The sequence below is a fragment of the Jaculus jaculus genome, chromosome X (assembly GCF_020740685.1).
Source record: "Jaculus jaculus isolate mJacJac1 chromosome X, mJacJac1.mat.Y.cur, whole genome shotgun sequence".
NCBI classification, from domain to species: Eukaryota; Metazoa; Chordata; class Mammalia; order Rodentia; family Dipodidae; genus Jaculus; species Jaculus jaculus.
In genome coordinates this window covers 112,561,888-112,588,100 of record NC_059125.1, presented here as the reverse complement: position 1 = coordinate 112,588,100, position 26,213 = coordinate 112,561,888, and positions in this window count along the sequence as shown.

The following is a 26,213-nucleotide window of genomic DNA, read 5'->3' as shown; positions in this document are numbered from 1 at the left end:
CTTTAGCCTCCATTGTTAATGGTTTATAACTTATTTCTCCGATTTTCTTCTCATTACATACAGATGCCAACAATACAAATGGTATCATATTCAACACAGCATTGTATAGCATGCTTATTTCAGTTGATATGTCATGGGCATTTCCCATAGTGGTGCCTATAAATCTATGTGCATGTGTTCACATGCTGCATTTCATTATGTGCACATAACATGATTTACTTTTATGTTTCCCTGTTGATGAATGTTGCTACTAACCTTTAACTAGTGAATGAACCTGAAACATGCTGCAATGGTTACCTTTGCACCATCTTTATGCTTTTATGAGATTCTGTATAGTAATTTCCCAGAAGCTAAAGAGCTATATCAAAAGTTATGAGCATTTCAAATTATAATAAATACATTTGCGGCAGTTTTTAACTTTATGGCAGTCCCTGAAGAGGATGAGTGCATGTTGGCAGAAATGACTTCTGTAGATTAATCAAGAAGTGGTTTAACAGTCCATCATGGAGCCAATTCTGTCCTATCTGCTATAAGAGCCTATTATGGGTAATTTTTATATTTATTTTTTTTTTTAGAAAAAGCTCTAGAATTGTCTCTCAGACTTTGGCCACTAGTTTCCTTGTTTTGTATTTTTGCTTAGTATGTGTGTACGTGTGTGTGTGTGTGTGTGTGGTATGTGTACCCATATGTTGCCCCATATGCTTGTCTGTGGCAGGGATCACTCTCCTGTGGTGGTTGGGGTGGAACCTCCCATGGCTCTTCTGCCTGTTTTTTTTTTTTTTTTTGAGCTGGAGTCTCTTTTAACTGATTCTGGTTGCCAGAGGCTCCAGTGATTCTAGGATCTCTGCTACCCTGAGGGACTGATGTTATATGTATACATATCCACAGTGAGCAGTTTTACTTGGACATTTGAACTCAGGCATTCTCAGGCCCTTCAGGGCCCTCATGATTGTTCAAGAAGCACACAACTGCTGAGCCATCTCTCTGGCCCTGTTTGTTTGACATAGGTTCTTACTATGTGCCCTTGGCTGGCTTGGAATTTTTTGTCCTCCTACTTCTGTCTTCCCAGTGCTGGGGGTCACAGGTGTGTGCCACCACACCCCATTGGCCATTAGGCTTTTAAATATTAATGAGAAATGCACTATACATATTAGAAAAATCCACGTATTTTACATTGTGTAGTTTGATACAAATATTTCACCCCCTTTTTGGTCATCTTTTCCTTTTTCATTTTTTTATTGACAGCTTCCATAATTATAGACAATAAACCATGATAATTCCCTTCCCCTTTGCAACTCCACTCTCCATCATATCCCCTCCCCCTCTCAATTTGTCTCTCTTTTATTTTGATGTCATCAACTTTTCCTCCTATTATGAGTGTCTTGTGTAGGTAGTGTCAGGCATTGTGAGGTCATGGATATCCAGACCATTTTGTGTTTGGAAGATTGTATTGTAAGTAGTCCTTTGAAGCCTATGAAGGTGTGTGATAGAGATATTTCAGTGCTGAAAATGTCTCTGTCACTTCTCAGAACTATGTTGCCTTTTTAGTATGGAAAGAGAAGCTTCTCTAACCAAAATTCAGAGTAGCATTAATATATGGGTGTGAACAATACTTGAAGTACTTACTGGGCAGTTTGGTGATCATAGTATATACATTAGCCAGACACCAGCAGATGTTACACCCCTAGGGTTCATGACCTCCCCATCATAGGTATTCAGTATCAGGCATGTATTCTGTCCCATAAAGCAGGCCTCCAGTCTAATTACAGGGTGGTTGGTTTCCCCCATAACAGACATGCCACTATTGCACCCATTGGCTCATTTGGCCTGGCTAGCAAACTTAAGGCTTGCATTGTCCACTATATCTGCACAGATGACTTCTTTGTCTCCCATAGGGCTGCATGTTGCATAGCTGTTTCTAGCTTTCTGTCAGCTGGTCTACAGAGAGGATGTTTTCAGCTCAGTTACAGCAATATCTCTCAGTGTTGATCTTCTTTTCATAGCTAGTATATGATTCATTTTTTGCCTCACACTACAGTTATGAGTTATGGTTATGGATTCTCTTCCATTCAAAGTATTGAGCCCCACGGTTGCATTTTGTAATTGTAACAATGATATTGCCATTTAATACTTAAAGAATATCATTATCCTATGTGGTGGTTTGAATAGAATAGATGACCCTCAATATATTCAGTTGTTTATTTGTAGTTTGCATCTGCAGCCACCTGGCTGGAGGCAGTATCACTGGGTGGATCTTAAGGTGTGGTGGTGGGTTTCAGATTTCAATCTAAAGATATGCAAAGTGTACCTAGCTGGAGTTCCTGAAGTGTACTGTGCTGTGTGGTTTTTGACTTGTACTTCTCTCTCTCTCTTCTTGGACCTGTGAAGGCAGGCCAGCTTCTTCTGCCATTTATGGAACTTCCCCTGGGTCTGTAAGCTTCAATAAATATCCCTTCCTCCATAACTATGCCTGTTCTGGAAGTTCATCTCAGCGAACTTGAAGCTGTCTGCTACATCCTATATCTCTTTTATGTGAAATATATTTACATTCAAAATGTGTTTTTGGTTAGCACAATTTCTGTTTTGAAATTGGCCCTCCACATAAAGCATTCATGTTCTTAAATATTTTTAATGATCTATGCTATCATACTAATATTTGTTAGTATGCAATATTTCTGTTAAATATAAATGTATGAATTAAAGTGTCCTTTACCTTCCATTGTTAGCAATTTATAGATTGTGTTTTTTCTTCTTTACATACAGATGTCAACAACTCAAATAGAATCATATTCAACACAGCATTGTATTTCATGCTAATTTCATTTGATATGTCCTAATGTATAGTAAATGATACCTGTCTCTGCCATGAGACAGATGCAAGGGTCTATTGGTACATTTTTTTTGTCTTTTTCTGCTCCCATGCCAGCAATCTAACAGTTTCATTGTCATTGTCAATTCCCTGGATTAGCCTTCTACTGCAAATCAACAAAGGCAGCATTATCTAATTGCAGGCTAAGATGGCCTAATCTTCAAGAACAGCTGCCATAGGGTAGCACAGACATCACTTTAATGTTTACCCGTGACAATACTGTAAAAGGCTTAGCAAGAATATACAAAATGATCTCTAAATTTACATTATGCACTGATTTGTTAATAGCTACTCCCAGAATTTTGACATAATAGAGCATGGTATTAAATTCAAAGAGGACTTGCCTTAAAATGGCATTTTCAACTATGCAATTTTTCTCTTATTTTAACTATGGTTGTTTTGAATTTTTCTAATTTTCATACGGAAGACTGAATATTTCCTTGTATTCTTTTTCATTGTCCACACTTTCAGAACCTTATTGGTTATATTGCGCATCACAATAATGCATGGACATTGTAAAACAAAGCAAAATAAATATTAATATGTAACAGATAGCAGAAATAGGTTGTGTTCCTATCCACCAAGGACAAACACTATTAAGAGTTAAGAGTGGGCTGGAGAGATGGCTTAGCGGTTAAGCGCTTGCCTGTGAAGCCTAAGGACCCCGGTTCGAGGCTCGGTTCCCCAGGTCCCACGTTAGCCAGATGCACAAGGGGGCGCACGCGTCTGGAGTTCGTTTGCAGAGGCTGGAAGCCCTGGCGCGCCCATTCTCTCCCTCTCCCTCTGTCTTTCTGTGTCAGTCGCTCTCAAATAAATAAATAATTAAAAAAAAGAGTTTTATGCTTTCTAGCCATTTGCACACTTATCCAAATGTGTTATCTTCATTATTCATATAAAAATAAATTGTCATATAAGATTTTCTATGCCTTTTTCTTCTCTCACTTTCAACTAATTTTTTTAAAATAGGAATTGTTTCAAACATTAACACCAAAATAGAAGCAACAAATGCCTCAGTAGACATCATTCAACATCAAACAATATTAATATCATGTTTTATTATTTTTTAAGAAGTTTAAAAATAGAAACAAATATTCATACAGTTGAGATCCCAATATATCCTTTCTTGAGCATATTATCCTTTATTTTCTAATATAAATGTTATCACAAATTTTATGTTTATTATTCATATATCCATAAACATGTAGTATTCTGGGCTTTAAGTGTTTTCTAGGCCTTTAAAACTGTTTATAAGTTATGTCATTATATGCATATTATTCTTACACTTTTATTTTTCATGTAGTTTGTGTTCTGTTGACCAATAACCGGCCTTCTCTTTGTTCCTGTTCTCCCACCTTCCCAGCTTTTTGTTAAATTAATATGGCCTTCCATAGTCCCTTCATTTCTTCTGCTGGTTAGACACTATATACTTTTATTCCTTTAAGTTTTCCGTTAACATTTTATGATACTTACAAATATTTTTCTTGGCTGGGGAAAATGCTAAGTGGTTAAAGACACTTGTTTGTAAAGCCTTGGTTTGATTCCAGCCCAGATTCAATTCCCCAGTACTCATGTAAAGCCAGATGCGTAAAGTGTTGCATGTATGTCTAGAGTTATTTGCAGTGAGGTCTTGGTGTGCCCATGCTCTTTCGCTCAAATAAATAAAAATATTTTAATAATAATAATAATAACAATATTTTCTTATAAAGGCTTATCACCACAAGAACTAACTTAATATTTCCCCTGTATGGCCACTGTTGCTTTAATTGTTTTATCATACATTCATGGTCCCTTCCACTATTAGTAACTCACACTAAGTTGGTACATTTGTAATAATTTATGATCTTTCTAACTGTGCTGCCATCAGCTAAATTCCATGGTTTCAATGAGGGTCCACTCCTACTGTGGTACAATTTGAGTACGACAAATGTAAAATGGAGGGCATCCACTATTAATTACTATATCATCTAGACCAGTTTTACTGCTCCAAACATCCTTGGGTTTGCTTATTCATACCTCCCTCCCCACAAACCCTGGCCACCACTGATTTTCTTACTGTCTCCAAAGTTTTGTGTTTTTCAGAATGTAGGACTCATACTATACAGTCATATTTTTCTTTTAAAAATATTTTATTTAAGCCGGGTGTGGTGGTGAACACCTTTAATCCCAGCGCTCAGGAGGCAGAGGTAGGAGGGTTGCTGTGAGTTTGAGGCCACCGTGAGACTCCATAGTGAATTCCAGGTCAGCCTGGACTAGAGGGAGACCATACCTCGAAAAAGAAAAAAAATATTTTATTTATGCATTTATTTATTTGAGAGAGAGAGAGAGAGAGAGAGAGAGGGAGAGAGAGAAAGAGAGGGAGAGAAAGAGAGAGAATAGGCATGCCAGGGCCTCTAGCCACTGTAAATGAACTCCAGACACATGCACCGCCTTGCGCATCAGGCTTTACAGGGGTACCAGAGAATTGAACCCTTGTCCTTCAGCTTTTCCAGTAAGTGCCTTAACCACTGATAAATCTCTCCATCCCTGTACATAGTTTTGTTTTTTTTTTAAATATTGGCTTCTTTCCATTAGTCACATGCTTTTAAGTCTTCTATATCTTTAAAAATATTTATTTGTTTATTTGCAAGCAGTGAGCAAACAAGAAAGAGGACGGGTGAAAGAGAGTGTATGGGTGCATCAGGACCTCTTGCCATTGCAAATAAACTTCAGACACACGTGTCACTATGTGCATCTGGCTTTATGTGCATACTGGGAAATTGAACCTGGTCCAGCAGGCTTTCAAGCAAGCACCTTCAACTGCTGAGCTATCTCCCTAGTCCCTCTCTATTTTTTTCAGTCAGGGTCTCACTGTAACCTACAATGACCTGGAATTCACTCTGTAGCCCTGGCTGGTGTCGTACTCACTGGTGATTCTCTTATCTTAGCCTCCACAGATAGGCTTACTTGGTACTTTACCTCAGCAAGATAAATTTATATGGACCTAGTCTCAAAGACAGCCAACAAAACTAATAGGAAACAGGAGCACTACAAATCAATGTTCAGAAATGTTTCTTCATTTTACAGGAATAAAGTTAAGGTAATTATATATGTTAGTTTAGACAGAGAAATTATAGGTTATACTTTGAATTTTGATATTGTGTTTAATTTTACAATGACTTAATTTTTAATTTCTATATATTTCTTACACACAGAGAGATATAGTGAGCATGGGTGTGCAGGGTCTCCTGCCACTGCAAACAAACTTTAGATGCATGTGCCACTTTTTGAGTCTGTCTTTATGTCAGTACTGTGGAATCAAACCTGGGCCATCAAGCTTTGCCAGCAATCACCTTTAACTGCTGAGCTATCTCCCCAGCCCTGATTTAAATTATTTTATAATGACCAAAGTGTTACTACTGAGCAATGACATATACTCAATTTTCATAATTAGTTTAAATGGTATCCGATTGTGAGCCTCTGTTATTGGATTCATCATAGTCTTATTTTGCTTTGAAGTGTAATGATTAAGGAAAAAGTGGTAGCTTTTTTTTCTTTTCTTTTTTTTAGAGAGAGTGAGGGACAGAGAGGGGAGAGAGATAGATAGATAGATAGAGAGAGAGAGAGAGAGAGAGAGAGAGAGAGAGAGAGAGAGAGAATTGGCATGCCAGGGCCTCAGCCACTGTAATTAAACTCCATGTACTTGCACTTGCCTCACCTTTTGGGCATTTGGCTTATGTGGGATTGGAGAGAGATTGAACATGTGTCCTTAGGATTTCCAGGCAAGAACCTTAACTTCTAAGCCATCTCTCCAGCTGACATTTTAAAAAATTAGATCAAGCGGGCATGATGGCGCATGCCTTTAATCCCAGCACTTGGGAGGCAGAGGTAGGAGGATCACCATGAGTTCGAGGCCACCCTGAGACTACATAGTAAATTACAGGTCAGCCTGGGCCAGAGTGAGACTACCTTTAAAAAAAAAAGAGCAATTTAAACTGAATCACCTAGTAATTATGTAAAATATCCCTGAAACTTTTAGATAAAGTATTTAGCATATATGTTATAGCTAAGGTAAAACTTTTCCAATAATTTCATTATTTAAAAAAAAATCTCACCATTATAGGACATTTTGTTTTGGAGAATTATGAGTATTTTTATGAATTATAATTATCCTTTAATCTTATTAGTTTAGCAAATCATTTTCCATTTTCCTCATTACTATTAAGATGAAAGCTTATAACCTTTGGATATAAGGCTGCCTTCCATACTTTATTGCTACTCTTACATTTTACATCTTGATTGTGGTAGCTATGGTTCACTGACAATAGGATTCAAATGAGGTCTGTTATATATCAGAGAAAACAAATGAAATTGTTTCTTTTATGAGTGATTAAGCTGAATTTTATTGTTCAGAAACCATTATGAACATTGCCACATTTGTTTCAGAGATCTAACTAATGCATGACCCCTTCTCTGGCCTGCCCCTATGAAAGCTGTGTGAGCCATAGTAGAGATTTTTTTTTAAGGCCTACAATACAATTCTAAAATGAGAACACAATAATAGGCAATTTGCAAAGTAAGGCATGGAAAGTCTAGGATGGAGTCATCCTTTATTATTGGCAGTGACCTATTTAATAGCTCCAAATTTTAGTGCTCAATGCAAAGGAGACACTTGAGATATTTATGTCGAAGGAGCAAATGACTTCTCTTTAAAAATTCAAAGTATCCCAAGAGTGCTCTGCACTGATATCAGTTTCACTTACTGGTCATTTTGATGTTCTGAATTTGCTCCAGACATGGCCATCTGTCCTTTCTGCTGGCTAGTTTCTCCATTTAGATTCCATAGTCTATTTGATAAGGGATTAAATTTGAAGAGATGAGGCAGGTGTGATTGACTGGACTAATCAGAGGGTTTCATTTCTGGACTCCTGAAATAGGTTTCCGTGTTCCCAATGTTCCTTCATAGTCTGTCTTCACCACATCTGTTCCTGCTGCCCTACCATATTTGGAGATTTGCACACAAGGCTTCTGCTTCTGCCTTTTGCTTTTCTACTTAGAAACTTCTCTGACTCTCAATAAAATTAAGCCCGTGTTTCTCAATCTTATTTTCAAGGCTTTTCATAATCTAGCCTAACAATTTATCCTTGTTTTTCAGTCAGCAACCACTGGAAAAGGGACGTAAGGTCATAACATTAATATGGTCAGAAGCAGCTTTTATGTAGAGAAAGCAAAAATCATGCCCTGTGATCCAGTTTCGTATTCAGCCACAGGATATATGTAGAGCAAGACTGTCTAAAGTCTGTGTGGAAGGCTTAAGCTAGATAGAATGAGGACTGAGGAAATGGCTCTGTGGGTAAGAGTGTTTGCCATGCAAGTATGAGGGCTTGAGAGGACCTGAAAGTGCCTGGGATTGTTTGAGTACAATCCCCAGCACCCACATAAAAAGCTGGGCATGTTTGTTTCCCCAGTCTTGTGAGGTAGACAGGAGAATCACTGGGGCTTGCTGGACAGCCAGTCTGAACAAAAATGACAGCTCCAAGTTCAGTGCCAAATTCCATCTCAAGAAAACATTTGGAAGAACTATAGGGGAGAGCACCCAACATTTTCCTCTGCCTCTCTGCACATGTGTGCATGCATACACACACACACACATACACACACACACAAATATGCATCTGCATACACATATGCATACATGCACATACTACAACACGCTTATTATATACATATATTTAAAAATAAAAAGAGGCCGAATGAACCAGGCATGGCGGTGCATGCCTTTAATCCAAGCATTTGGGACTAGGAGGATCACTGTAAGTTCAAGGCCACCCTGAGACTAAATAGCAAATTCCAGGTCAACCTAGACTAGAGTGAGATCTTATCTTAAAAAGAAAGAAAAATAAAAAGGAAAAAAAAACAGAATGAAGTTAAAGGTGTGTTTTGGGCTGAGAAGTTCAAGAGTTAGATTTTGGACTAAGTATGCTAGGTGTTATTGGTGATGCGTTTTATGCAGTGTCTAGTTATCTGTTGTTGGAACCAGACATAGCATGATAAAGGTGCCATAATAGGTTGGTAACTATTCATGTTCAGCATCATCTCTTCTATTGAATAGCACCTTGTTTTTTACTGGACTGGGCTGGGCAGTGAGTGTGTGTGTGTTTGTGTGTGTGTGTGTGTGTGTGTGTGTGTGTGTGTGTGTATGTGTGTGTGTGTCTGGAGGTGGGGGGTGCTGCTCTGGATTATAGTCCTACCCTGGCCTAGATACTTTAGTTAACATTAGTGGCAAGGAGGAGTTCAAGATTTTTATATGAATAATTCTGGATCCCAGAGTTCAAATCTTCCACTGTGATTTTAAAACTTAGCCAAAGTGGAAGGGATCAGGAACAAATATCAAGCACAGGAGTATGGTGAACCAGGACCATAAGATCAAGAATCAAGATCATTGTGTGGTATAGGACAGATACTTAACTATTAATTGTTGAATGTCATATAAAGTGTATCAATGAGAACTGGTGTATCCACAGAGAGATTTTATGAGAGAGATGGAGTGGAGGCTGTTGAGAAGATAATGTGTTTAGGTTTTTGCTCTTTTAAGACTTTCTCACACCAGATTTATTTAAGGCACAGTTAATATTTATCTTTCTATAATGGCAAATGATTCAAATAATGCTGGACCTGAACCATTTACTAGTAACAAGGCCTTAAATATGAAACAAAAATTATTTATAAAAATCAAAATTATAGAGGCTGAGGAGATGGCTTAGTGGTTAAAGGACCTTGCTGCATAAGCCTGATGACCAGAATCTGTGTCCCCAGAATGAATATTAAAGCTGGTGCAAGTAGTGCATGTACTTGTAATGACAACATGCCTTTGGCAATGGAAAGTGGAAACAAGAGAACCCCGAAGCTCATGGGCCAGCTAGACTGGCTTCACAGTGGCAAGCAGAAACAAGAGAGACTCTTGTCTCAAATAAAGTTGAAGGGGAGGACCAACACCAGGAAGTTATCGTCTGACCTCCTCATGCACACCATGGTATGTATGTACCCATACATCTACAGATTTTAAAATTAACATAACAAATAGTACATACAAATGAGACCTGAAATCTGTAGACTGGTTCCAAAATCTGAAATGAGATTAAAACATAAGAATATTACATCTCTGTTTTAGAGAAGTTCTATGATACAATATCAAACCAGCTGCAGATGGATTGGTACAGGTGTCTATGCATAAATCTCAAGGCTCTTTTGTGTAGGTAGAATCAGTCATATCTTTCCAAGACTGAATGGGCAGGCCTGTGGTTTTCTTCATTTTCCATGCTCCCGAACAGTTAGATTTTTTTTTTTTCTCAAGGCAGGAACTCACTCTAGCTTGGCCTGGCCTGGAACTTACTCTGTAGCCCAGGCTGGCCTTGAACTCATGGAAGTCCTCCTACATCAGCCTGTTGAGTAGTGTGATTGAAGGTGTGAGCCACTCTGCGCAGGTAGTGGGTTTGAAGTACCTTTAGGAAACACCTACCAAGCAGCTAGATATATGTGTGTGCTTGATGAAGACCACTAGTAGTGAGTTCTGGCTAGAGACACAAGTTTGGAAATTGTCAGCATACTGTGATGCTTAAAATCCTGTGAAGCTGTGTGAAATGAGAGGGGGGTGGTTAAGTAAAGCACTATGTGGAACTCCACTACATTTTGAGAGATGAATAGTATCTGGAAGTAAAGAAGGCCAACAAGGAAATTATGAGAAGCAGCAAATAGTGGTCTCATGGTAACAGCTGGGGAAGGGTTTTTGGCAAAGATAGAGCCATCATCAGGACCAAAATTCTGGCAAGAACCCAAGATACAGATGGATACAAATGTGTTTATTGGATATGACCACATGGAGGTCAGTGGTGACCTAAATATACATATTTAGTTAGAATGATGGAATCTGTTCACATTGTTTGGAATAAGACAAGTAGTAATGATAAACCCATATCACTCATTTAAAATATTTTGCTGAGAAGAGGAGGAAAGACAAAAGGAAGTATCTGGAAGCCTGTGTAAAGAAAATTACTAATGTTTTTAGGCAAGACCTAAAGTAGATATATAGTAAAGGAGCAGCGAAGTGGGAGGAGTTAAAAGTAAAAGAGGGTTTGGCACTGAGAGTAGTCATGAATGATAAGTGTAGGGCTTCTGGCTAGAAATAAGAGATGTATTCTTTCTGATCAATAGAAAGAGTTGATTGCATTTATAGGAGAATCTGCAGATGAAAAGGGCTTTTACAGTACAAATCAGCCACTTCTTGGCCTGTCTCAGCAGCTGTTTTATATTACTATAAAAGAATACTTGAGGCAGGCACTTATTAAGAAGAGGAAAGAAGATCAAGATTTGGTGGTGGGCTAGAGAGATTGCATAGTGGTTAAGGCACTTTCCTGCAAAGCCAAAGGACCCAGGTTTGATTCCCTAGGACCCACGTAAGCCAGATGCACAAGGTGGCACGTGCATCTGGAATTTGTTTGCAGTGGCTGCAGGCCATGGCATGCCAATTCTCTTCTCCACACACTCTCTCCCTCCCTTCCTCTTTATCTCTCTCTGAAATAAATACATAAATAAATAAAAATGTTTTTAAAAAGATCTGGTGACTACACCTGGCAAGAGTTTCATTGTGTGCCATAACCAGTGAACGGTGGGAGGGCAGTTGAGAGTATCAAATGGAACATGCAGAAAAAGGCGGGATAAAGGTACTGGGTGACTTTGTAGCAACCAACTCTTGAGAGAATTAATCTATTCCTACAAGATCCCTTTTAAGTGCAACATTAATCCCTTCCAAAGGATTATTCACACCATGACCTAATCTGTCATTAAATGCCACTTCTTGGGCTGGTGAGATGGCTTAGTGGTTAAGGCGTTTGCCTGCCAAAGGATCCCGGTTTGATTCTCCCAGACCTACATAAGCCAGATGCACAAGGGGGCGCATGCATCTGGAATTTATTTGCAGTGGCTGGAGGCCCTGGTATGCCCATTCTCTTTCTTTCTCCCTCTTTTTCTCAAATACATAAAATATATTAAAAACATAGAAAAAATAAATATCTAAACACCACTTCTTAAAGATTCTACCATTTTTCGGTACTATTACCATGGTAATTACTTGACGTCCAGCACATGGCCTTTTGGGGGACAAACTATAGTGGAGACCTTGAGCTATTGCTTTAACCTCAGCTCCTGCTCTGAGTGTGACAGGCAATATTCTCACTAGACTTCCTGCTCAAGGACTTTTCTGTTCTAGCTGAAACTTACAGGACCCTAAGGCTGGCTGGTGCACTTATGTACAATGTAGCCTGGGGATGTAGGAGTTTATACCACTCATTAGCACAAATCTTGATCTCTAGAAGACATAGGTTGATTGTTAAATTATGTTTTTACATATCCACTGTAGATTAATTATTTCTGAATTTTTTTTATTAGATATGGACACATTTTGCATGTAAACATCACATGTTGTTATCAACCTTTCCCTCTTCCATGCCCCTTTTCTGAAGAGGTCTTTCTCATTGGAGATGCAGGTCAATCCCATGGGGACTGTGCGTCATGCATTATGGGTAGGGGAGAGTCAAGGTCTTTGTGCAAAATGTCCCAACTTGTGGCTCTAACAATCTTTCCACTCTCTCTTCTACAAAATTCCCTGAGCCATGCTGGGAGCATTTTAAGTCTACTTCAGTGATAGGCACTTAGGAGCATCTGAATCTCTTGTTTGGTAGGAGTTGAGTGTCTTCAGTATCTTTCCCCATCACCCTTGTGCTGATATCAGATTCACTAAGAAAGCAACACTCTTACAAATTTCCCCAATTACTCTGTGGTTTTAACTGGGGCCGGGGTGGAATGGGTTGGGTCATTTATCTCCTCAGGTCCAGTTCCCATCTGAAAAATAGAAGCAGATTCTCCAATGGAGAATGAAATCAGCACTGGTTAAATAGGATAACCATTATTAATTTAGAGAGAATTAAAAGGGTTTAGACCCTCTTATAGTCTAAAGTTAGTGGGAGCTTGACAATGGAAAGCAGAATCATTATCTGGATATGATTCTGACTTGTGTCCCAGTCCCAGATATGGTTTCCTTTCCACTGGGAAGATCTGTTAGCCAAACCATGTGCAGCTGGTTACCCACCATGGCTGTGTGTCACTATTGCACTTGTGTGAGCATCACATCAGGTTGTTTGCTTCTGAGTTGCTTAGACTTTGAGTTGTTTGGAGAGATGTTGGCCACTTTTCCTTGGTAGCTCAAGTAGCGCCTTCCACCACGAGATGGGCTAATTGTCTGGGGACTGGCTCTCCTCTGCATTCCAACAAGGTCTCTCCATGGTTCATGCTGACAGCTTTTGGTGTCTTCAGCAGTAGTGTCTTATCATTAACTTCTGATAAGAAATCAAGTGCTCTGACATAAGTCTGTCTTGTATGTTTTGGGAGATCTAGTAGGTCTCTCTGATCAACAGCTCATTGTGGATATAGACCACATCCTGGTACAGGGAATTACAAGCCAGCACAAGAGAAAAGATAAAAGAAAAAGCCAGAGAAGAAAGAGAAACAGGAGAAATTTGAGGTTAGATTTTATACAGTTAAATTACTTTATAATCCTCCTTATTATCTGATCTAATATACAAGTCATATTTAGATCATCTCTTTGAAAATGGCCCCAGGAGTTCCAGCTTTCATTCCTCCACCTTCCCCTTTCCTTTCCCTCATCCTTCCTTGGGGTTTCACACTCTCATGATTCCTTAGGTTGCATTATATGGCTTCTGTGTCAGATATTGAAACTTTAGCATTTTCATATGTTTCAATCAAATAGTAACATGGAACCAATTCTGTGTTCTAGGGAACTCAGCCTATGAAACCTTTAAGTGTCTCACATGAAGCAAAAGTATAGCTATTTGCTAAATCTGAGTTCTTATTAATAGTTATTTATGAAGCATTTGTTGGGTATCACAAAGTGTTGTTTTCTTTCTTTTTCTTTCTCTTTTGGTTTTTCAAGGTGAGGTCTTGCTCTAGCCCTGGATGACCTGGAATTCACTATGTATTCTCAGGATGGCCTTGAACTCATGGTGATCCTCCTATCTCAGCCTCCCGAGTGCTGGGACTAAAGGTGTGCACCACCACATGGAGCCAGTGTGTTGTTTTCTATATAATCTTATTAGACATAGAAAGCAGATATTATTTCCATTTTGCTCATGAGGAATCTGACATACAAAGAGCTTAAATAAATTACTCAAGAACATAGACTAATTAATGACACATTCCAAAACACATTCCAAAAACACATTCCAAACCAAGATCTGTCAGCTTTCTAAGCTTGTTTACAGTACTATGTTGTCTTGCCCAAGATGAAGTAGAAGGGCATTAAGCAAAGATCATAAAATGATTGATTACAGGTAGTGAAGTGGATTTTACTTTTTATTAATAAGGTTACAAAGATAGTCAATTAGTTTTCTTTTTGTACCCTAACTGGACAGCATGCTCACTGGTAACTCCAGTTTGAAGGGTGTGTATGTATATATATATATATATGAAATCCACTAGGTTAGAATCATTTCTTTTTCTCCTGATATATCTTTCTTTTTTGAGATAGGGTCTCACTCTAGCCCAGGCTGACCTGGAAGTCATTCTGTATGCTCAGGGTGGCCTCAAACTAATGGTGATCCTTCTACCTCTGCCTCCCTGAGTGCTGGGATTAAAGGCATGTGCCACCATGCCTAGCTGATATATCTTCAATAATATTCAGACTGTTGCAGTTAGCTTCACGTTGCTGGCACAGAGGACCCAACCAAAAGCAGCTTGTGAAAGGAAAGGGTTTATTTGGGTTTAGAGACTTGAGAGGAAGCTCCATAATTGCCTGGGAAAAGATGACATCACAGCATTAGAGTGAACTGAACACTAGCAGAAGGAAGCTGGATATAACACCCCTAAGCCTACTCGCAACAACACACCTCCTATAGCAAAGCTCCACTTTCCAAATTCCCACCAGCTGGGAACCTAGCATTTGGAACACACGAGTTTATGGGGGACACCTAATTCAAAACACCACACAGACCTACTTCCAAGTTCCATTTGGTACAAGCCATATTTGGCTTCTCCATTGCTGTATCCCCTGTGCCTATGAGTAGTAAGGGCTCAATAAAAGTTTTGTTAAATCAATGATTGAGAAAAAATGTATTGCTTTAATGGAATATGGCTTTAATAGTAATATTGAAAGTACTAGGTACTCTATTTAAGATTTTCCATGACAACTAGTGCTTTTTACATTGAAATACATATGTGTTTACCCACATGCATAAATGCATACATATACATATTAATGTAAAAAATAACAAAGAGCCAGGTGTGGTGGTGCACACCTTTAACCCGACCACTCAGGAGGCAGAGGTAGGTGGAGTGCAGTGAGTTTGAGGCCACCCTGAGACTGCATAGTGATTTCCAGGTCAGCCTGGGCTACAGTGAGACTCTGCCTCAAAAAACAACACGAAATTAGAAATTAAAAAAATAACAAAGACCAAATATTTTAGTAAAATTTATTATTTTGGTTATGTTAACACTGGTGGGTATTTAAGAATGTGCTGTATTTAACGTGATTTTAAATGCATGGTGTTTGAAGTGGTTAATAGGGTGGCAGTTGGAGGCGGAGAAATGACACACGTCTTAGGTTCTCAGCTAAGACTTTGTACTGAAATTCACAAACAGAATCATTTTACAAAAGAACATGGGAGGGAAACTAGGGCTACTGATCTGTGAGGAACATGCAAAAATAAATAGAAACAGATACAAGGGTTTTGCAATACCTTTGGCTATTTTGAGAAAGGTTGTTAACAGGATTCTAACCTCAGATTGTTGTGGTTTGTTTATTTAGAACTTGGGCTTGTTGGCTTCAAATTCTGACTCTGACACATATTAGCTGTGTGATCTTAAGCAATTTATTTCCTCTAGGCCTCAGTTTCTTTATCTGTAAAATGGAATGAATAATTTTGATATTAGAACCTACTTGATAGGATTGTGTATTATATTAGTGAGTGTGTGTGTGTGTGTGTGTGTGTGTGTGTGTATAGATAGCTATACCTTATGCAAAATACCCAATGTTTCATATGTATTCAATAATTGATATCTATTGTTACTGTTATGTTGGCTATCAAGTAAAAACGTCCTATTGTACATTATATATGTACCTTTTTATCTACTACCAAGTACAATATCTAAGTGAAAGGTAGTGTTTAATCTTAACTCAGCTTTGCCCTTATGTCACTCTGAGCATATTGTGGAAGAGGATTTTGAGTATGTTTGAAGATATAGATTGCATTTTAAGAATTATTTTCCTGATTAATCATCTAAGATAAGTCTAAGATTACTGCGTGTGTGAGACAGAGAGAGAGAAGAGAAGGGGAGAGAGAGTTGCGATGGAGAAGAGAAAGTAGAGAGAGGGATGGAGAGGAGAGGGAAGTAAAGAGGAAGAAGAGGAGAGAATTGAATTCTGAGAATATAGTGGTATTTCCTTGGTGCATTTCAAAGCATTACCACACAGGGGCGCCCTTCTCTTACGCTAGAATTTGTACTGGTTGAAAATTCAACTTTAGAAGAACAGATTAATAAAAAACCACTCAAATATAAAAATTCTTTTCTCTATAACTTACATTATATAATTAATAAGTAATTATATTTAAAAAGGTTAACATATGGGGTGCATAATGAAAGCAACTTAACACTGATTGCTTCTTAGTATGCTAAAACTAATTATTCTTTAAGTACCATTTTGAAAAGAATAAAATTGTAAAATGCTCACATATAAATATGTTTCAATAGGAAACTGCTTCTAGAAAAATTAAAACATTCACTGGAAGACTTTAGATTTAAATCGGAAGCATAAGAATTTTTTGAATTACACAGTCTAAAAAGAATGGAATAGATCATATTACATATGTATACCTAATGTATGTTTTTGTGTGTACCCACACATATATACATATATACACACACATATTTTCCAAAGCTGCATAAAGACCTAAAATTGATAACTGAATGTGTTTACAGTTCATAAAGAATTGGGAGGCATAGATCAGATGTTGGAAGTCATTTGATTACATATTCTAGATGTCTGCTCCAGGTGTCTAATATGACTCTAGGGCTTAAGTGTGATGGGCATGATGAGTCCGACTATACACTTTGTGGCAACCATACAATGACAAAGAAAAATACAGATATTTTTACCCTGTTCATAAGCAAAGTTCTAAAGTCTTCCATTCACTACTTACTAGGTTCAATTTAATTGTAGAAGGCATCAAAAGTTAGGGCAGCTTGGATAGGTGGGGTTCCTCAGGGATTGTTTAGGAAATTTTTTTGGGGGGGGTTTCGAGGTAGGGTCTCACTCTAGCCCAGGCTGACCTGGAATTCACTATGGAGTCTCAGGGTGGCCTCGAACTCATGGCAATCCTCCTACCTCTGTCTCCCGAGTGCTGGGATTAAAGGTGTGCTCCACCACACCCGGCTATGTTTAGGACATTTTTAGCTGAGGTAAAAGAAAGAAGAATTTGGGTGGTGGGAGCATAAATATTTTCATTTTTACATCAGCCTGTGTTTGTTGATATTTGCTTTTAGTTTTGTAGTGGGCATACAATCATTTTGCAATTTGGATAAAATAACTCCACATATATTTTGGAAACACAAGCAAAATAAGCAAAGCCAAAATGTTTTGAGGTCCAAATCTCTGATTGTGAAGATACTAAAAACATCATTCAAACAGAGGGTGGCAAATATGTGTATTGGACTTAGACTCTAGGTGAGGAGAGCAAGCATAAATAATTGTTTTGAGAACAAGGAGGAAGTTCTCCATAGATCCATAGATAATCCTGAACAACTACATAGAAAAATGAGTCCACCACCTGCAAAGGGAGCAAGGCCCAGCTTTTCCAGGGTCACCTGGGTGAAAGCCATAATTTCTGTCATGTGCTCAAAGTGGACTCCACTTCTGGTCCTGACCTTCTAAGTTGTAGGTGGGAGGCCAGACCTCAAAATTTCTCATCTGTGGCTATTGAGATGGTTAGTTTGAATGAGTAGCATGCATGGTCTTGTTGGGATAGTTGTAGTCTTGTCATTTTCCTTAGTACTGGAAACTCCTGATGAGTAACATTCCAGAGTAATCAGTTCATGATCAGCATTCCTTCATAGTTCATATGCTGGTATGAAGTGATGATGTATGATGATGTACCCATGATATATGATCATATATAACAGCCAACAATGCTCACAGTGCTGGTTCATGTTGGACGAAAAGGAATCACTTTGGCTAAGAAGGCCCTAGGAATATTCATCTCCTCAATCCGCACTTATCCTCCAGGGTCAGATGTGAGTCTTTGTAATTATCAACAGCTATACTTGTAGGAGAAAACCTGGAAGTCTTCACAATACCCTAGATTTGGGTGGTGGTGGTAATTAGAGGGTGTGTGTATATATGCACGTGCATGTGTGCATGCATGTGTGTGTGTGTGTGTGTGTGTAACAGTTAACTTCTCATTGATGGAACAAAATACCCAACTGGAAGCATCTCGTGGAAGGCAAAGGTTTATTTTGGCTTCACAGTTTCAAGGTGAAGTGTCATAGTCAGTTCCAAAGTTGCTAGGAAAGATATCCAATCAGACACAGTTTACAGGAAGAAAGGATTTATTTCAAGCTTAAAGATCCAGGGGCAGAAGAAGATGGCTTCCTTTTACAGATCCAAGCAGAAACAAATGCATCAAGCAAAGTACCAGCACCAGCAAACACAAACTCACCAGAGCAAAGACTGCCCTCTCGTACCTTTGGGCTAGAATTCAGATCCACCCCAGTGACATGCCCCCACCCCTGTAGCAGGAGTCTGCCTGCTAAGGGCTGAAGCTATAAACTCAATTTTAATAAACCACCTGAATCTACAGGAAGTTTCATCATGGCAGAGAAAGAATGGCACAAGCAAGAAGGTGGCACACATCTTTATACATCAGCAGCAGGGAGGGGGCAGCAAGAGTGAGCTCACTTCTGGCAAGATGGACTAATCGACCTCAAGGTCTTCCCCCAGTGACACATCTCTTCCGGCAAGGTTCTGCCTCCCAGTGGCTCTACCAGCTGGGGACTTAGTATGAGGCTTCATCTCAAATAGCCTATGGGGGGATATTTCACACTCACACAACCACAGTGTGTGTAACACAGATAAGTGAGTACACTCACAGCTCCACTGGAAACTTCGTTTTAGGCAACTTTGCCTCAAATAGGGCTATTTGGTCCCATTCCTATAGTTTTCCTTATAGTATGTTACTCCCAGTAGGAAGACAAATTGGGTCTCTGCCTTAATCTTGAGTGCTTGATGGATATCACTAGATTCCAGAGAGAGGGAGAGAGAGACAGAGAGAGAGAGAGAGAGAGAGGATATTTCTTATGGAAATAGAGAAAAATAGTGGAGAATAATTTAAATTTCAGATAATGAAAACCTTAAGGGACAGACACTACCAACTAATACTTAAAAACCCATCATTGCTGCTATGCATATATTGCTCAGCTTGCACACATTTTTTATTCAGTTGGAGCTTCGTAGTTTTACTCAACTGGAATTTATAAGTATTAGATTCATTCAATACCTAAATTGACAATGATGATAGATTCATCATTTTGCCATTCCCACGAGAAGAAAGTAATTCAAGTTACTCTGCATATCTATTGGAAAAGAAAGATGTCAGGACCTGGATTTATTTTTCTGTTTATAGATGAGAAATGACATGTTGTGTAATTGGCTTTATTTTGAAACACAGACTTTTAAGGCCAACTTTGCTTCTCTGACCCACTTTTCCCCTCTGTTCTGTCACTTGGCTTACTGAAAATATGAAACTGGGAACCAGGCACTTGAGGTCTCATCATGACTATGTCATTGATTTGGTATGTGATGTTGGCCAAGAGGCTTAACAGATGAGGCACAGATATGTTAACCAAGGTTAGAAGAGCTGTAAATACTAACCTGGCTCATTAATAATGTTGTTTAGGTCAGTACTATGAAAGAAAAAAAAAAAACCTTAAAATCAGACCCGAAGAAACAGTATATTCTCCCTCTTTTTCATATCTCTAAGAGAGGTCTATTTCCAAGATGATCCTCATCCATTTTAATCAAGGTTACTAAAAATCCAACAGCATCTTGTGGATATACTTTTGGGTACTTGATCTGTGCAAATTGGGGAATTCAATTTGGGAAAGGAACTCTGTCATGAAGAATAATAATTGGCTCATGTAGATCAGGACTATGTATGTTGAGAGAGATAGCCCTACTTGCACGTCTATCTTGGTTCATGGCATGCACTCAGGCCACTTTGGAGGTGTAATAGAAGAGAAGCTGTGGTCACTAACCTACTTGGGAGAAATTAGCTTGAATGCTAGAAAGCCCACAAAAAGAATTGGTGCTTGAAGCTAATCAGAGAAACCCTATGACCATAAGCATCAATTTATTCCTGATCTTATCTATAAAATTAGTATTAAATTACTTGTCTCCTATGTAGCTCATATGCCAACCAAGCATATAGATTAGATCAAAATTATAAAAAGAAGTAATGAATTTGAACTTGGAAGTATAATTTCAGGGAATAATAACACGAGATTATAATAGTGTAACATCTGTGTGGGGAATCTGGTGATTTAGATTGTGATTCAAGCTAATGTAGTCCATGATAGCCAAGACATAAAATGTCTCTTTTCTAGTGCTAAGTTATATAGACAGCTATAGCCAGATCTGTTAGTGGAACTATGTTAGAATAGTGTCTTCAGTGTTGGTCTAAGCAAGAAAACTATTTTAAAGCTACACTTGAAAATATACAAATCTATTTTTTAATATTTTTTGTTCATTTTATTTATTTATTTGAGAGTGACAGAGATAGAAAGAGGGAGAGAGAGAGAGAGAGAGAGAGAGAGAGAGAGAGAGAGAGAGAGAGAGAGTGAAAATGGGTGCACCAGGGCTTCCAGTAAATGAACTCCAGACATGTGCGCCCCCTTTGCATCTGGCTAACGTGAGTCCTGGGGAATCGAGCCTCGAACCGGGGTCCTTAGGCTTCACAGGCAAGCACTTAACCACTAAGCCATCTCTCCAGCCCTACAAATCTATTTTGACTAAATCAAGATTATGTACAGTTGAAAATAAAATAAATATTGTTCCACCACATGCTTTAATGCAGGACATTGAGGAATCAAGCTGTAACTAAACTGGATGGAAACTCCCTACCAGCTTGTTGTCATAGTGTTGGAAAGTGCCATGCAGGCTGCTGGTGGAGAAGAGTCAGCAACAGTCTTATCCAGAAGTGGACCCTATGAACTACACAGCCAACCAGCCAGGCAAGATGAGTCCACTGGTGCTATAGTGGTATGACTGTCATGGGAGTAACTGACTGCTCTCTAATTGGATTTGAGGCCTGCTCTACTAGAGGGAATTCACGACTAAATGACAACATAGTCAAAAGCTTATGCAAAGTTGAGAAGTCATAGGCCCTAGGAAGGGAACTTCTACTGTTGTTTGGCTATATTAATACATTGTACCCAGCAAATTGTCCTCTAAATGTTTATTTTTTATTTTTATTTATTTATTTGAGAGAACAGACAGACAGAGAAAGAGACAGATAGAAAGAGAGAGAGAAAGGGGGCATGCCAGGGCCTCCAGCCACTGAAAACAAACTCCAGACATGTGTGCCCCCCTGTGCATCTGGCTAATGTGGGTTCTGGGGAATCAAGCCTTGAACCAGGGTCCTTAGGCTTCACAGGTAATCGCTTAGCCACTAAGCCATCTCTCCAGCCTTCAATGTTTACTTTTATGCCCATAGATTAGTGCTGGTCTTACCTTTTGTGGGAGAAGTTTCTTTTTGCAGCTGGCAGTGACTACTGGGGAGACTGAAGACTTGTTAAGAAAAAGTGACATTGAATGCTAAATATATCATCTATATCATCCCCTTCAAGGCTCAGTGAACACTGTAGAATGTAAGAGTCAGAGGATGTAGAGGGAGGCTTTGGAATGCTGCCTTGTGGTCATAATGTGGCAGTTGCATTTATGACCTCACAATAACTGTCCTTATCCACACAAATCCTGAATAGTATTGCTCTCATCAACTTCTGTCATGGGTAGTGGGGGGTGACAAAAATATATCAAAGTAGAAGAGGGATTTATTTGAAAAGAAGGTTATAGTGAAAGGGGGGTTGGAGAGGGCAGACAAATAAGGTAACTATGGATTAGAAGTATGGCTTAGTAGTTAAGGCACTTACCTGCAAAGCTAAATGACCCAGGTTCGATTCCCCAGAACCCATGTCAGCCAGATGCACAAGGTGGTGCATGTGTCTGGAGTTTGTTGGCACCACCTGAAGGCTCCAGTGCACACATTCTCTCTCTCTTTCTCTTTTCCTATCTCTATCAAATAAATAAAAATATTTTTGTAAAAAAGAAGGTAACTATAAGGAATTATGATTTTATCTGATATACATGTCTGAAAATTGTCAGTTAAACAAAAAGAAACACTTTTCTTCAAACCAGCCATGCTGAAGAACTTGTCATCCTTGCCACTTTTTCTCTCCCAAACTTAGAAATGCTAGAATCAATGGAAGATGCCGAAAGTTACTTCCCAATATCCAATATCTATTCTTAATATCTTACTATATTTTTAACAAGAGGAACTGGCTTTCTTTTTTTCAATCTAAGCACAGTCACTTGGCTAAACTACAATTCTTTTTTTTTTTTTTAATTTGAGAGCGACAGACATAGAGAGAAAGACAGATAGAGGGAGAGAGAGAGAATGGGCACCCCAGGGCTTCCAGCCTTCTGCAAACGAACTCTAGATGCATGTGCCCCCTTGTGCATCTGGCTAACGTGGGACCTGGGGAACTGAGCCTCGAACCGGGGTCCTTAGGCTTCACAGGCAAGCGCTTAACTGCTAAGCCATCTCTCCAGCCCTAAACTACAATTCTTTAGCTTTCTTTACAGCTGTCCACCTGATGAAATTCTGCTTAATAAGGTAAAAGTGGCTCTGTTTGTTACATGATACTTTCAGGACATCACCTTAAAAATAGAGGTTTTTATGTCCTCCGTCCCTCCCTTGCCAACCCTCCCTTAACTTTTTGAGATAAGAACTCATTTCCTAGGCTGTCCTTGAACTCTCTCTCTACTCAAGAAAGCCCTTGAAATTATGATCCTCCAGCCACAACCTCCCAAGTATGTGGGATTATAGGTCTGTTCCATCAGGCTTGGTCTAGGAATAGGAAACTATATAGGAAATCATTTTGGGGAAGGGAATGATGAGTTTGGTTTTGGGCATGGGTTGTATAGCAAATTCTTCCAAATTGATATTTTCCTTCTGGAGGGAGGAAGAAATCAAGAGGTCAACAACTCTGGGATAGCTGAAACTTAAAATGTTACAAGACCATTGACTCCCCAAGTTTTTAAAAGCAGTAAACAACTATTGAGTCAGACATTTTTTAAAAAAAATATTTTTTCATTAGTGAGAGAGAGACATATATATATATAGAGAGAATGGATATGCAAGAGCCACCAGCCATTTCAAACAGACTCAAGATACATGTGCCACCATGTGTATGTGGCTTATGTGGGTTTTGGGGAATTAAACATGAGTCCTTAGGCTTCCCAGGCAAGCACCTTAGCCACTAAGCAGTCTCTCCAAACCACAGTCAGACTTTTGTTTTGTAGCCATTTTCTTTGAATTGAAACAATACTTCCTGAGGGGAAGAGGAGGATATGGAGACTCAGGAGGTCAAGTTGGGAGAGCTAAAACTTATAAGAGTCCTCCCTAAGGTTACATATATAAATGATTTAAAAAAGAATGGGTTGGTGGGAGAGTCTGACCAGCCCATGAAAATGGTGCAGTGAGCTCCAGACGCAGCTTCTGTGAGTCATCACCTATGCTGGGTTGGGCTTTTTGGGGACACAGTTGCCATTGTGTTATCCATGATCCAGTACACAACTCCTCATCCTGATCTGTAAGCAACCCGATGACTTCTTGAATGCTACTTTGTAAAGCTATTCCTGATTCTGTAAGGTGAAAATGAATCTCTTCTTTTCCTCAAAACCCAGGATAAGCCGGGTGTGGTGGTGCATGCCTTTAATCCCAGCACTCAGGAGGCAGAGGTAGGAGGATCGCAGTGAGTTCGAGGCCACCCTGAGATTACATAGTGAGTTCCAGGTCAGCCTGAGCTAGAGTGAAACCCTACCTCGAAAAACAAAACAAAACAAAACAAAACAAAACAAAACAAAACAAAACAGGATAACTGATCAGAATCTCTTTTAGGCTATTGATTGCTTTCTAATAATATTAGTTATGTATATGGATGTGTTATCACTGTATTAGACTAAATACTTTTGAGGCATGAATGAGTCTATAATTTATTTTCTATGTACTTGGGAGGTATTATACTTAGGATTACCATATATCATATTTTACTCAGGACATTCTGCTTTATGTCTATTTTTTTCTTATTTTATTTATTTATTTATTTAAGAGTGATAGAGGGAGACAGAGAAAGAGGCAGACAGAGAGAGAATGGGCGCGCCAGGGCGCTACTACAAACAAACTCCAGATGCATGTGTTACCTTGTGCATCTGGCTTACGTAGATCCTGGAGAATTGAGCCTGGAACCAGGGTCCTCAGGCTTCACAGCCAAGTTCTTAACCACTAAGCAATCTCTCCAGCCCTGTGTGTTTTATTTTGACATGAATAATGATAGTGCTACCTTTCACACCCAAAATGTTCTACTTTACTAGGCATGTAGTGCAGTGCATGTTAACTTATCTTGCATTCACAAAGCCCTGGTTCCACCTACAGCCTTACAAAGAAAAAGGAAAACCATAAAAAATCAAAATGTCCCAGCTACAATAACTAAATTATGTAGTTACTTTACCTTTTATTCACTCAGGAAATAATTGATGGATGAATACATGAAGGATTAGGTAGCCATTTATATAGAGAAAGTGATTAAATGTATGGAATCACCATCTAAGTAGCTGCCCAACAAATCAACTTTAACTTACAGCAACAAAATTTTATTGATTCCTCAAAGAAAATGTTAGCATTTTTCATCAAAAGAGAGAACATAGAAAAGATGAAGGTCAAGGACAAGTCCTGTGGGGGAATGGCTACATTTAATGGATGAAGGAAAGATGTCCAAGAGAGAAGCCAGGGAGGAAGGAGAAAAGTGAGCATCATTGCATGGAAGCCAGGGAGACAATTGTAAGCGGGATGAGGTGGTCAATAGTGGTCAAAATTATAATGAGGTCAAGCAGGGTGAATTCTAAGAAAAAGCTGTTAAATCTGCCAATTATGAGGTCATTGCTGACTTTCCAGGCTGCAGTTTCAACAGAGTGTGGAGAGTGGAAGTTTATGGCAAGTTTATGTACAATCCTAAGAAATAAGGAAGGGAGTTTAGGTTGTGGAAGGACAGTGAGAAATTTAGTGGTAACTTTGATCAAAGCCAGAGAACCCTGAGGAAGGCGCCACTAAAAGTAGCTGATGGAACAGTTTTTCCTCAGGGGAGAGGTGGGATGGGAGGTCCACAAGGACATGGGCTTGGCAATGGAAGAGAGACATGAGGCTTTCTTTGAGACAGAATGGCTGTGGCAGAGTACAGGCAGAAGCCCTGTGCATTATGTACTTGGAAGAAAGGAAGTGGGGGTGCAACATAGCCAAAGTCTTTGCAGTGAAGTACGAGGTGAGGTCATCCTTGAGAAGAGGGACAGCTGGGGTAGGACTAGCGGCTTGAGAGCAGTGGTAACATTTGGATTTAGAACTGTTACTAAGAAATTCCCAAAGGAGTCCACATGAGGCCTGCCAAGCTGCAGTGCAAGGCCAGCTGAGGTTTAACTCCCCATACCAAATGAGACAGTTATTTCCACAGAATCCATATAAAATGTATTTCTTAAGCTTAGCATCCAAATATGTTTTTCTTTCACCAGGAAGAGAATAAAGGCAAGCATGCTGGCAATTTACAATGCAGCGGGGTTGTGCTCATAATCTCCCCCAAAAGATTGCTATTGCTCAGTCATCCAGAAGCCTCCAGGTACCCTCAGTGAAAGGAATGCTTCAGAAGGTCGCTTCTGGGAGGCCAAGAACACAGACCTACAGCCAAAATAGAAGCCTATTTTCTGAGATAATCAAGGCCAACTTTGAGCTGCTATGCCCACTTCAGAGCGAAAGCAAATACTGACATTTTTGTAAGACAGAGTGTAAAGTTGCAAATACCTTCTGTGATAAAAACTTGATTTAACCAGGCAAAATCTTTAAGCTTACAAGCAGCCTGTTAAATCCATCAAAGGCCAAATGTCAGGTGTTGCCCTTTAAAGCCCAAGTAAATGACCACAGGA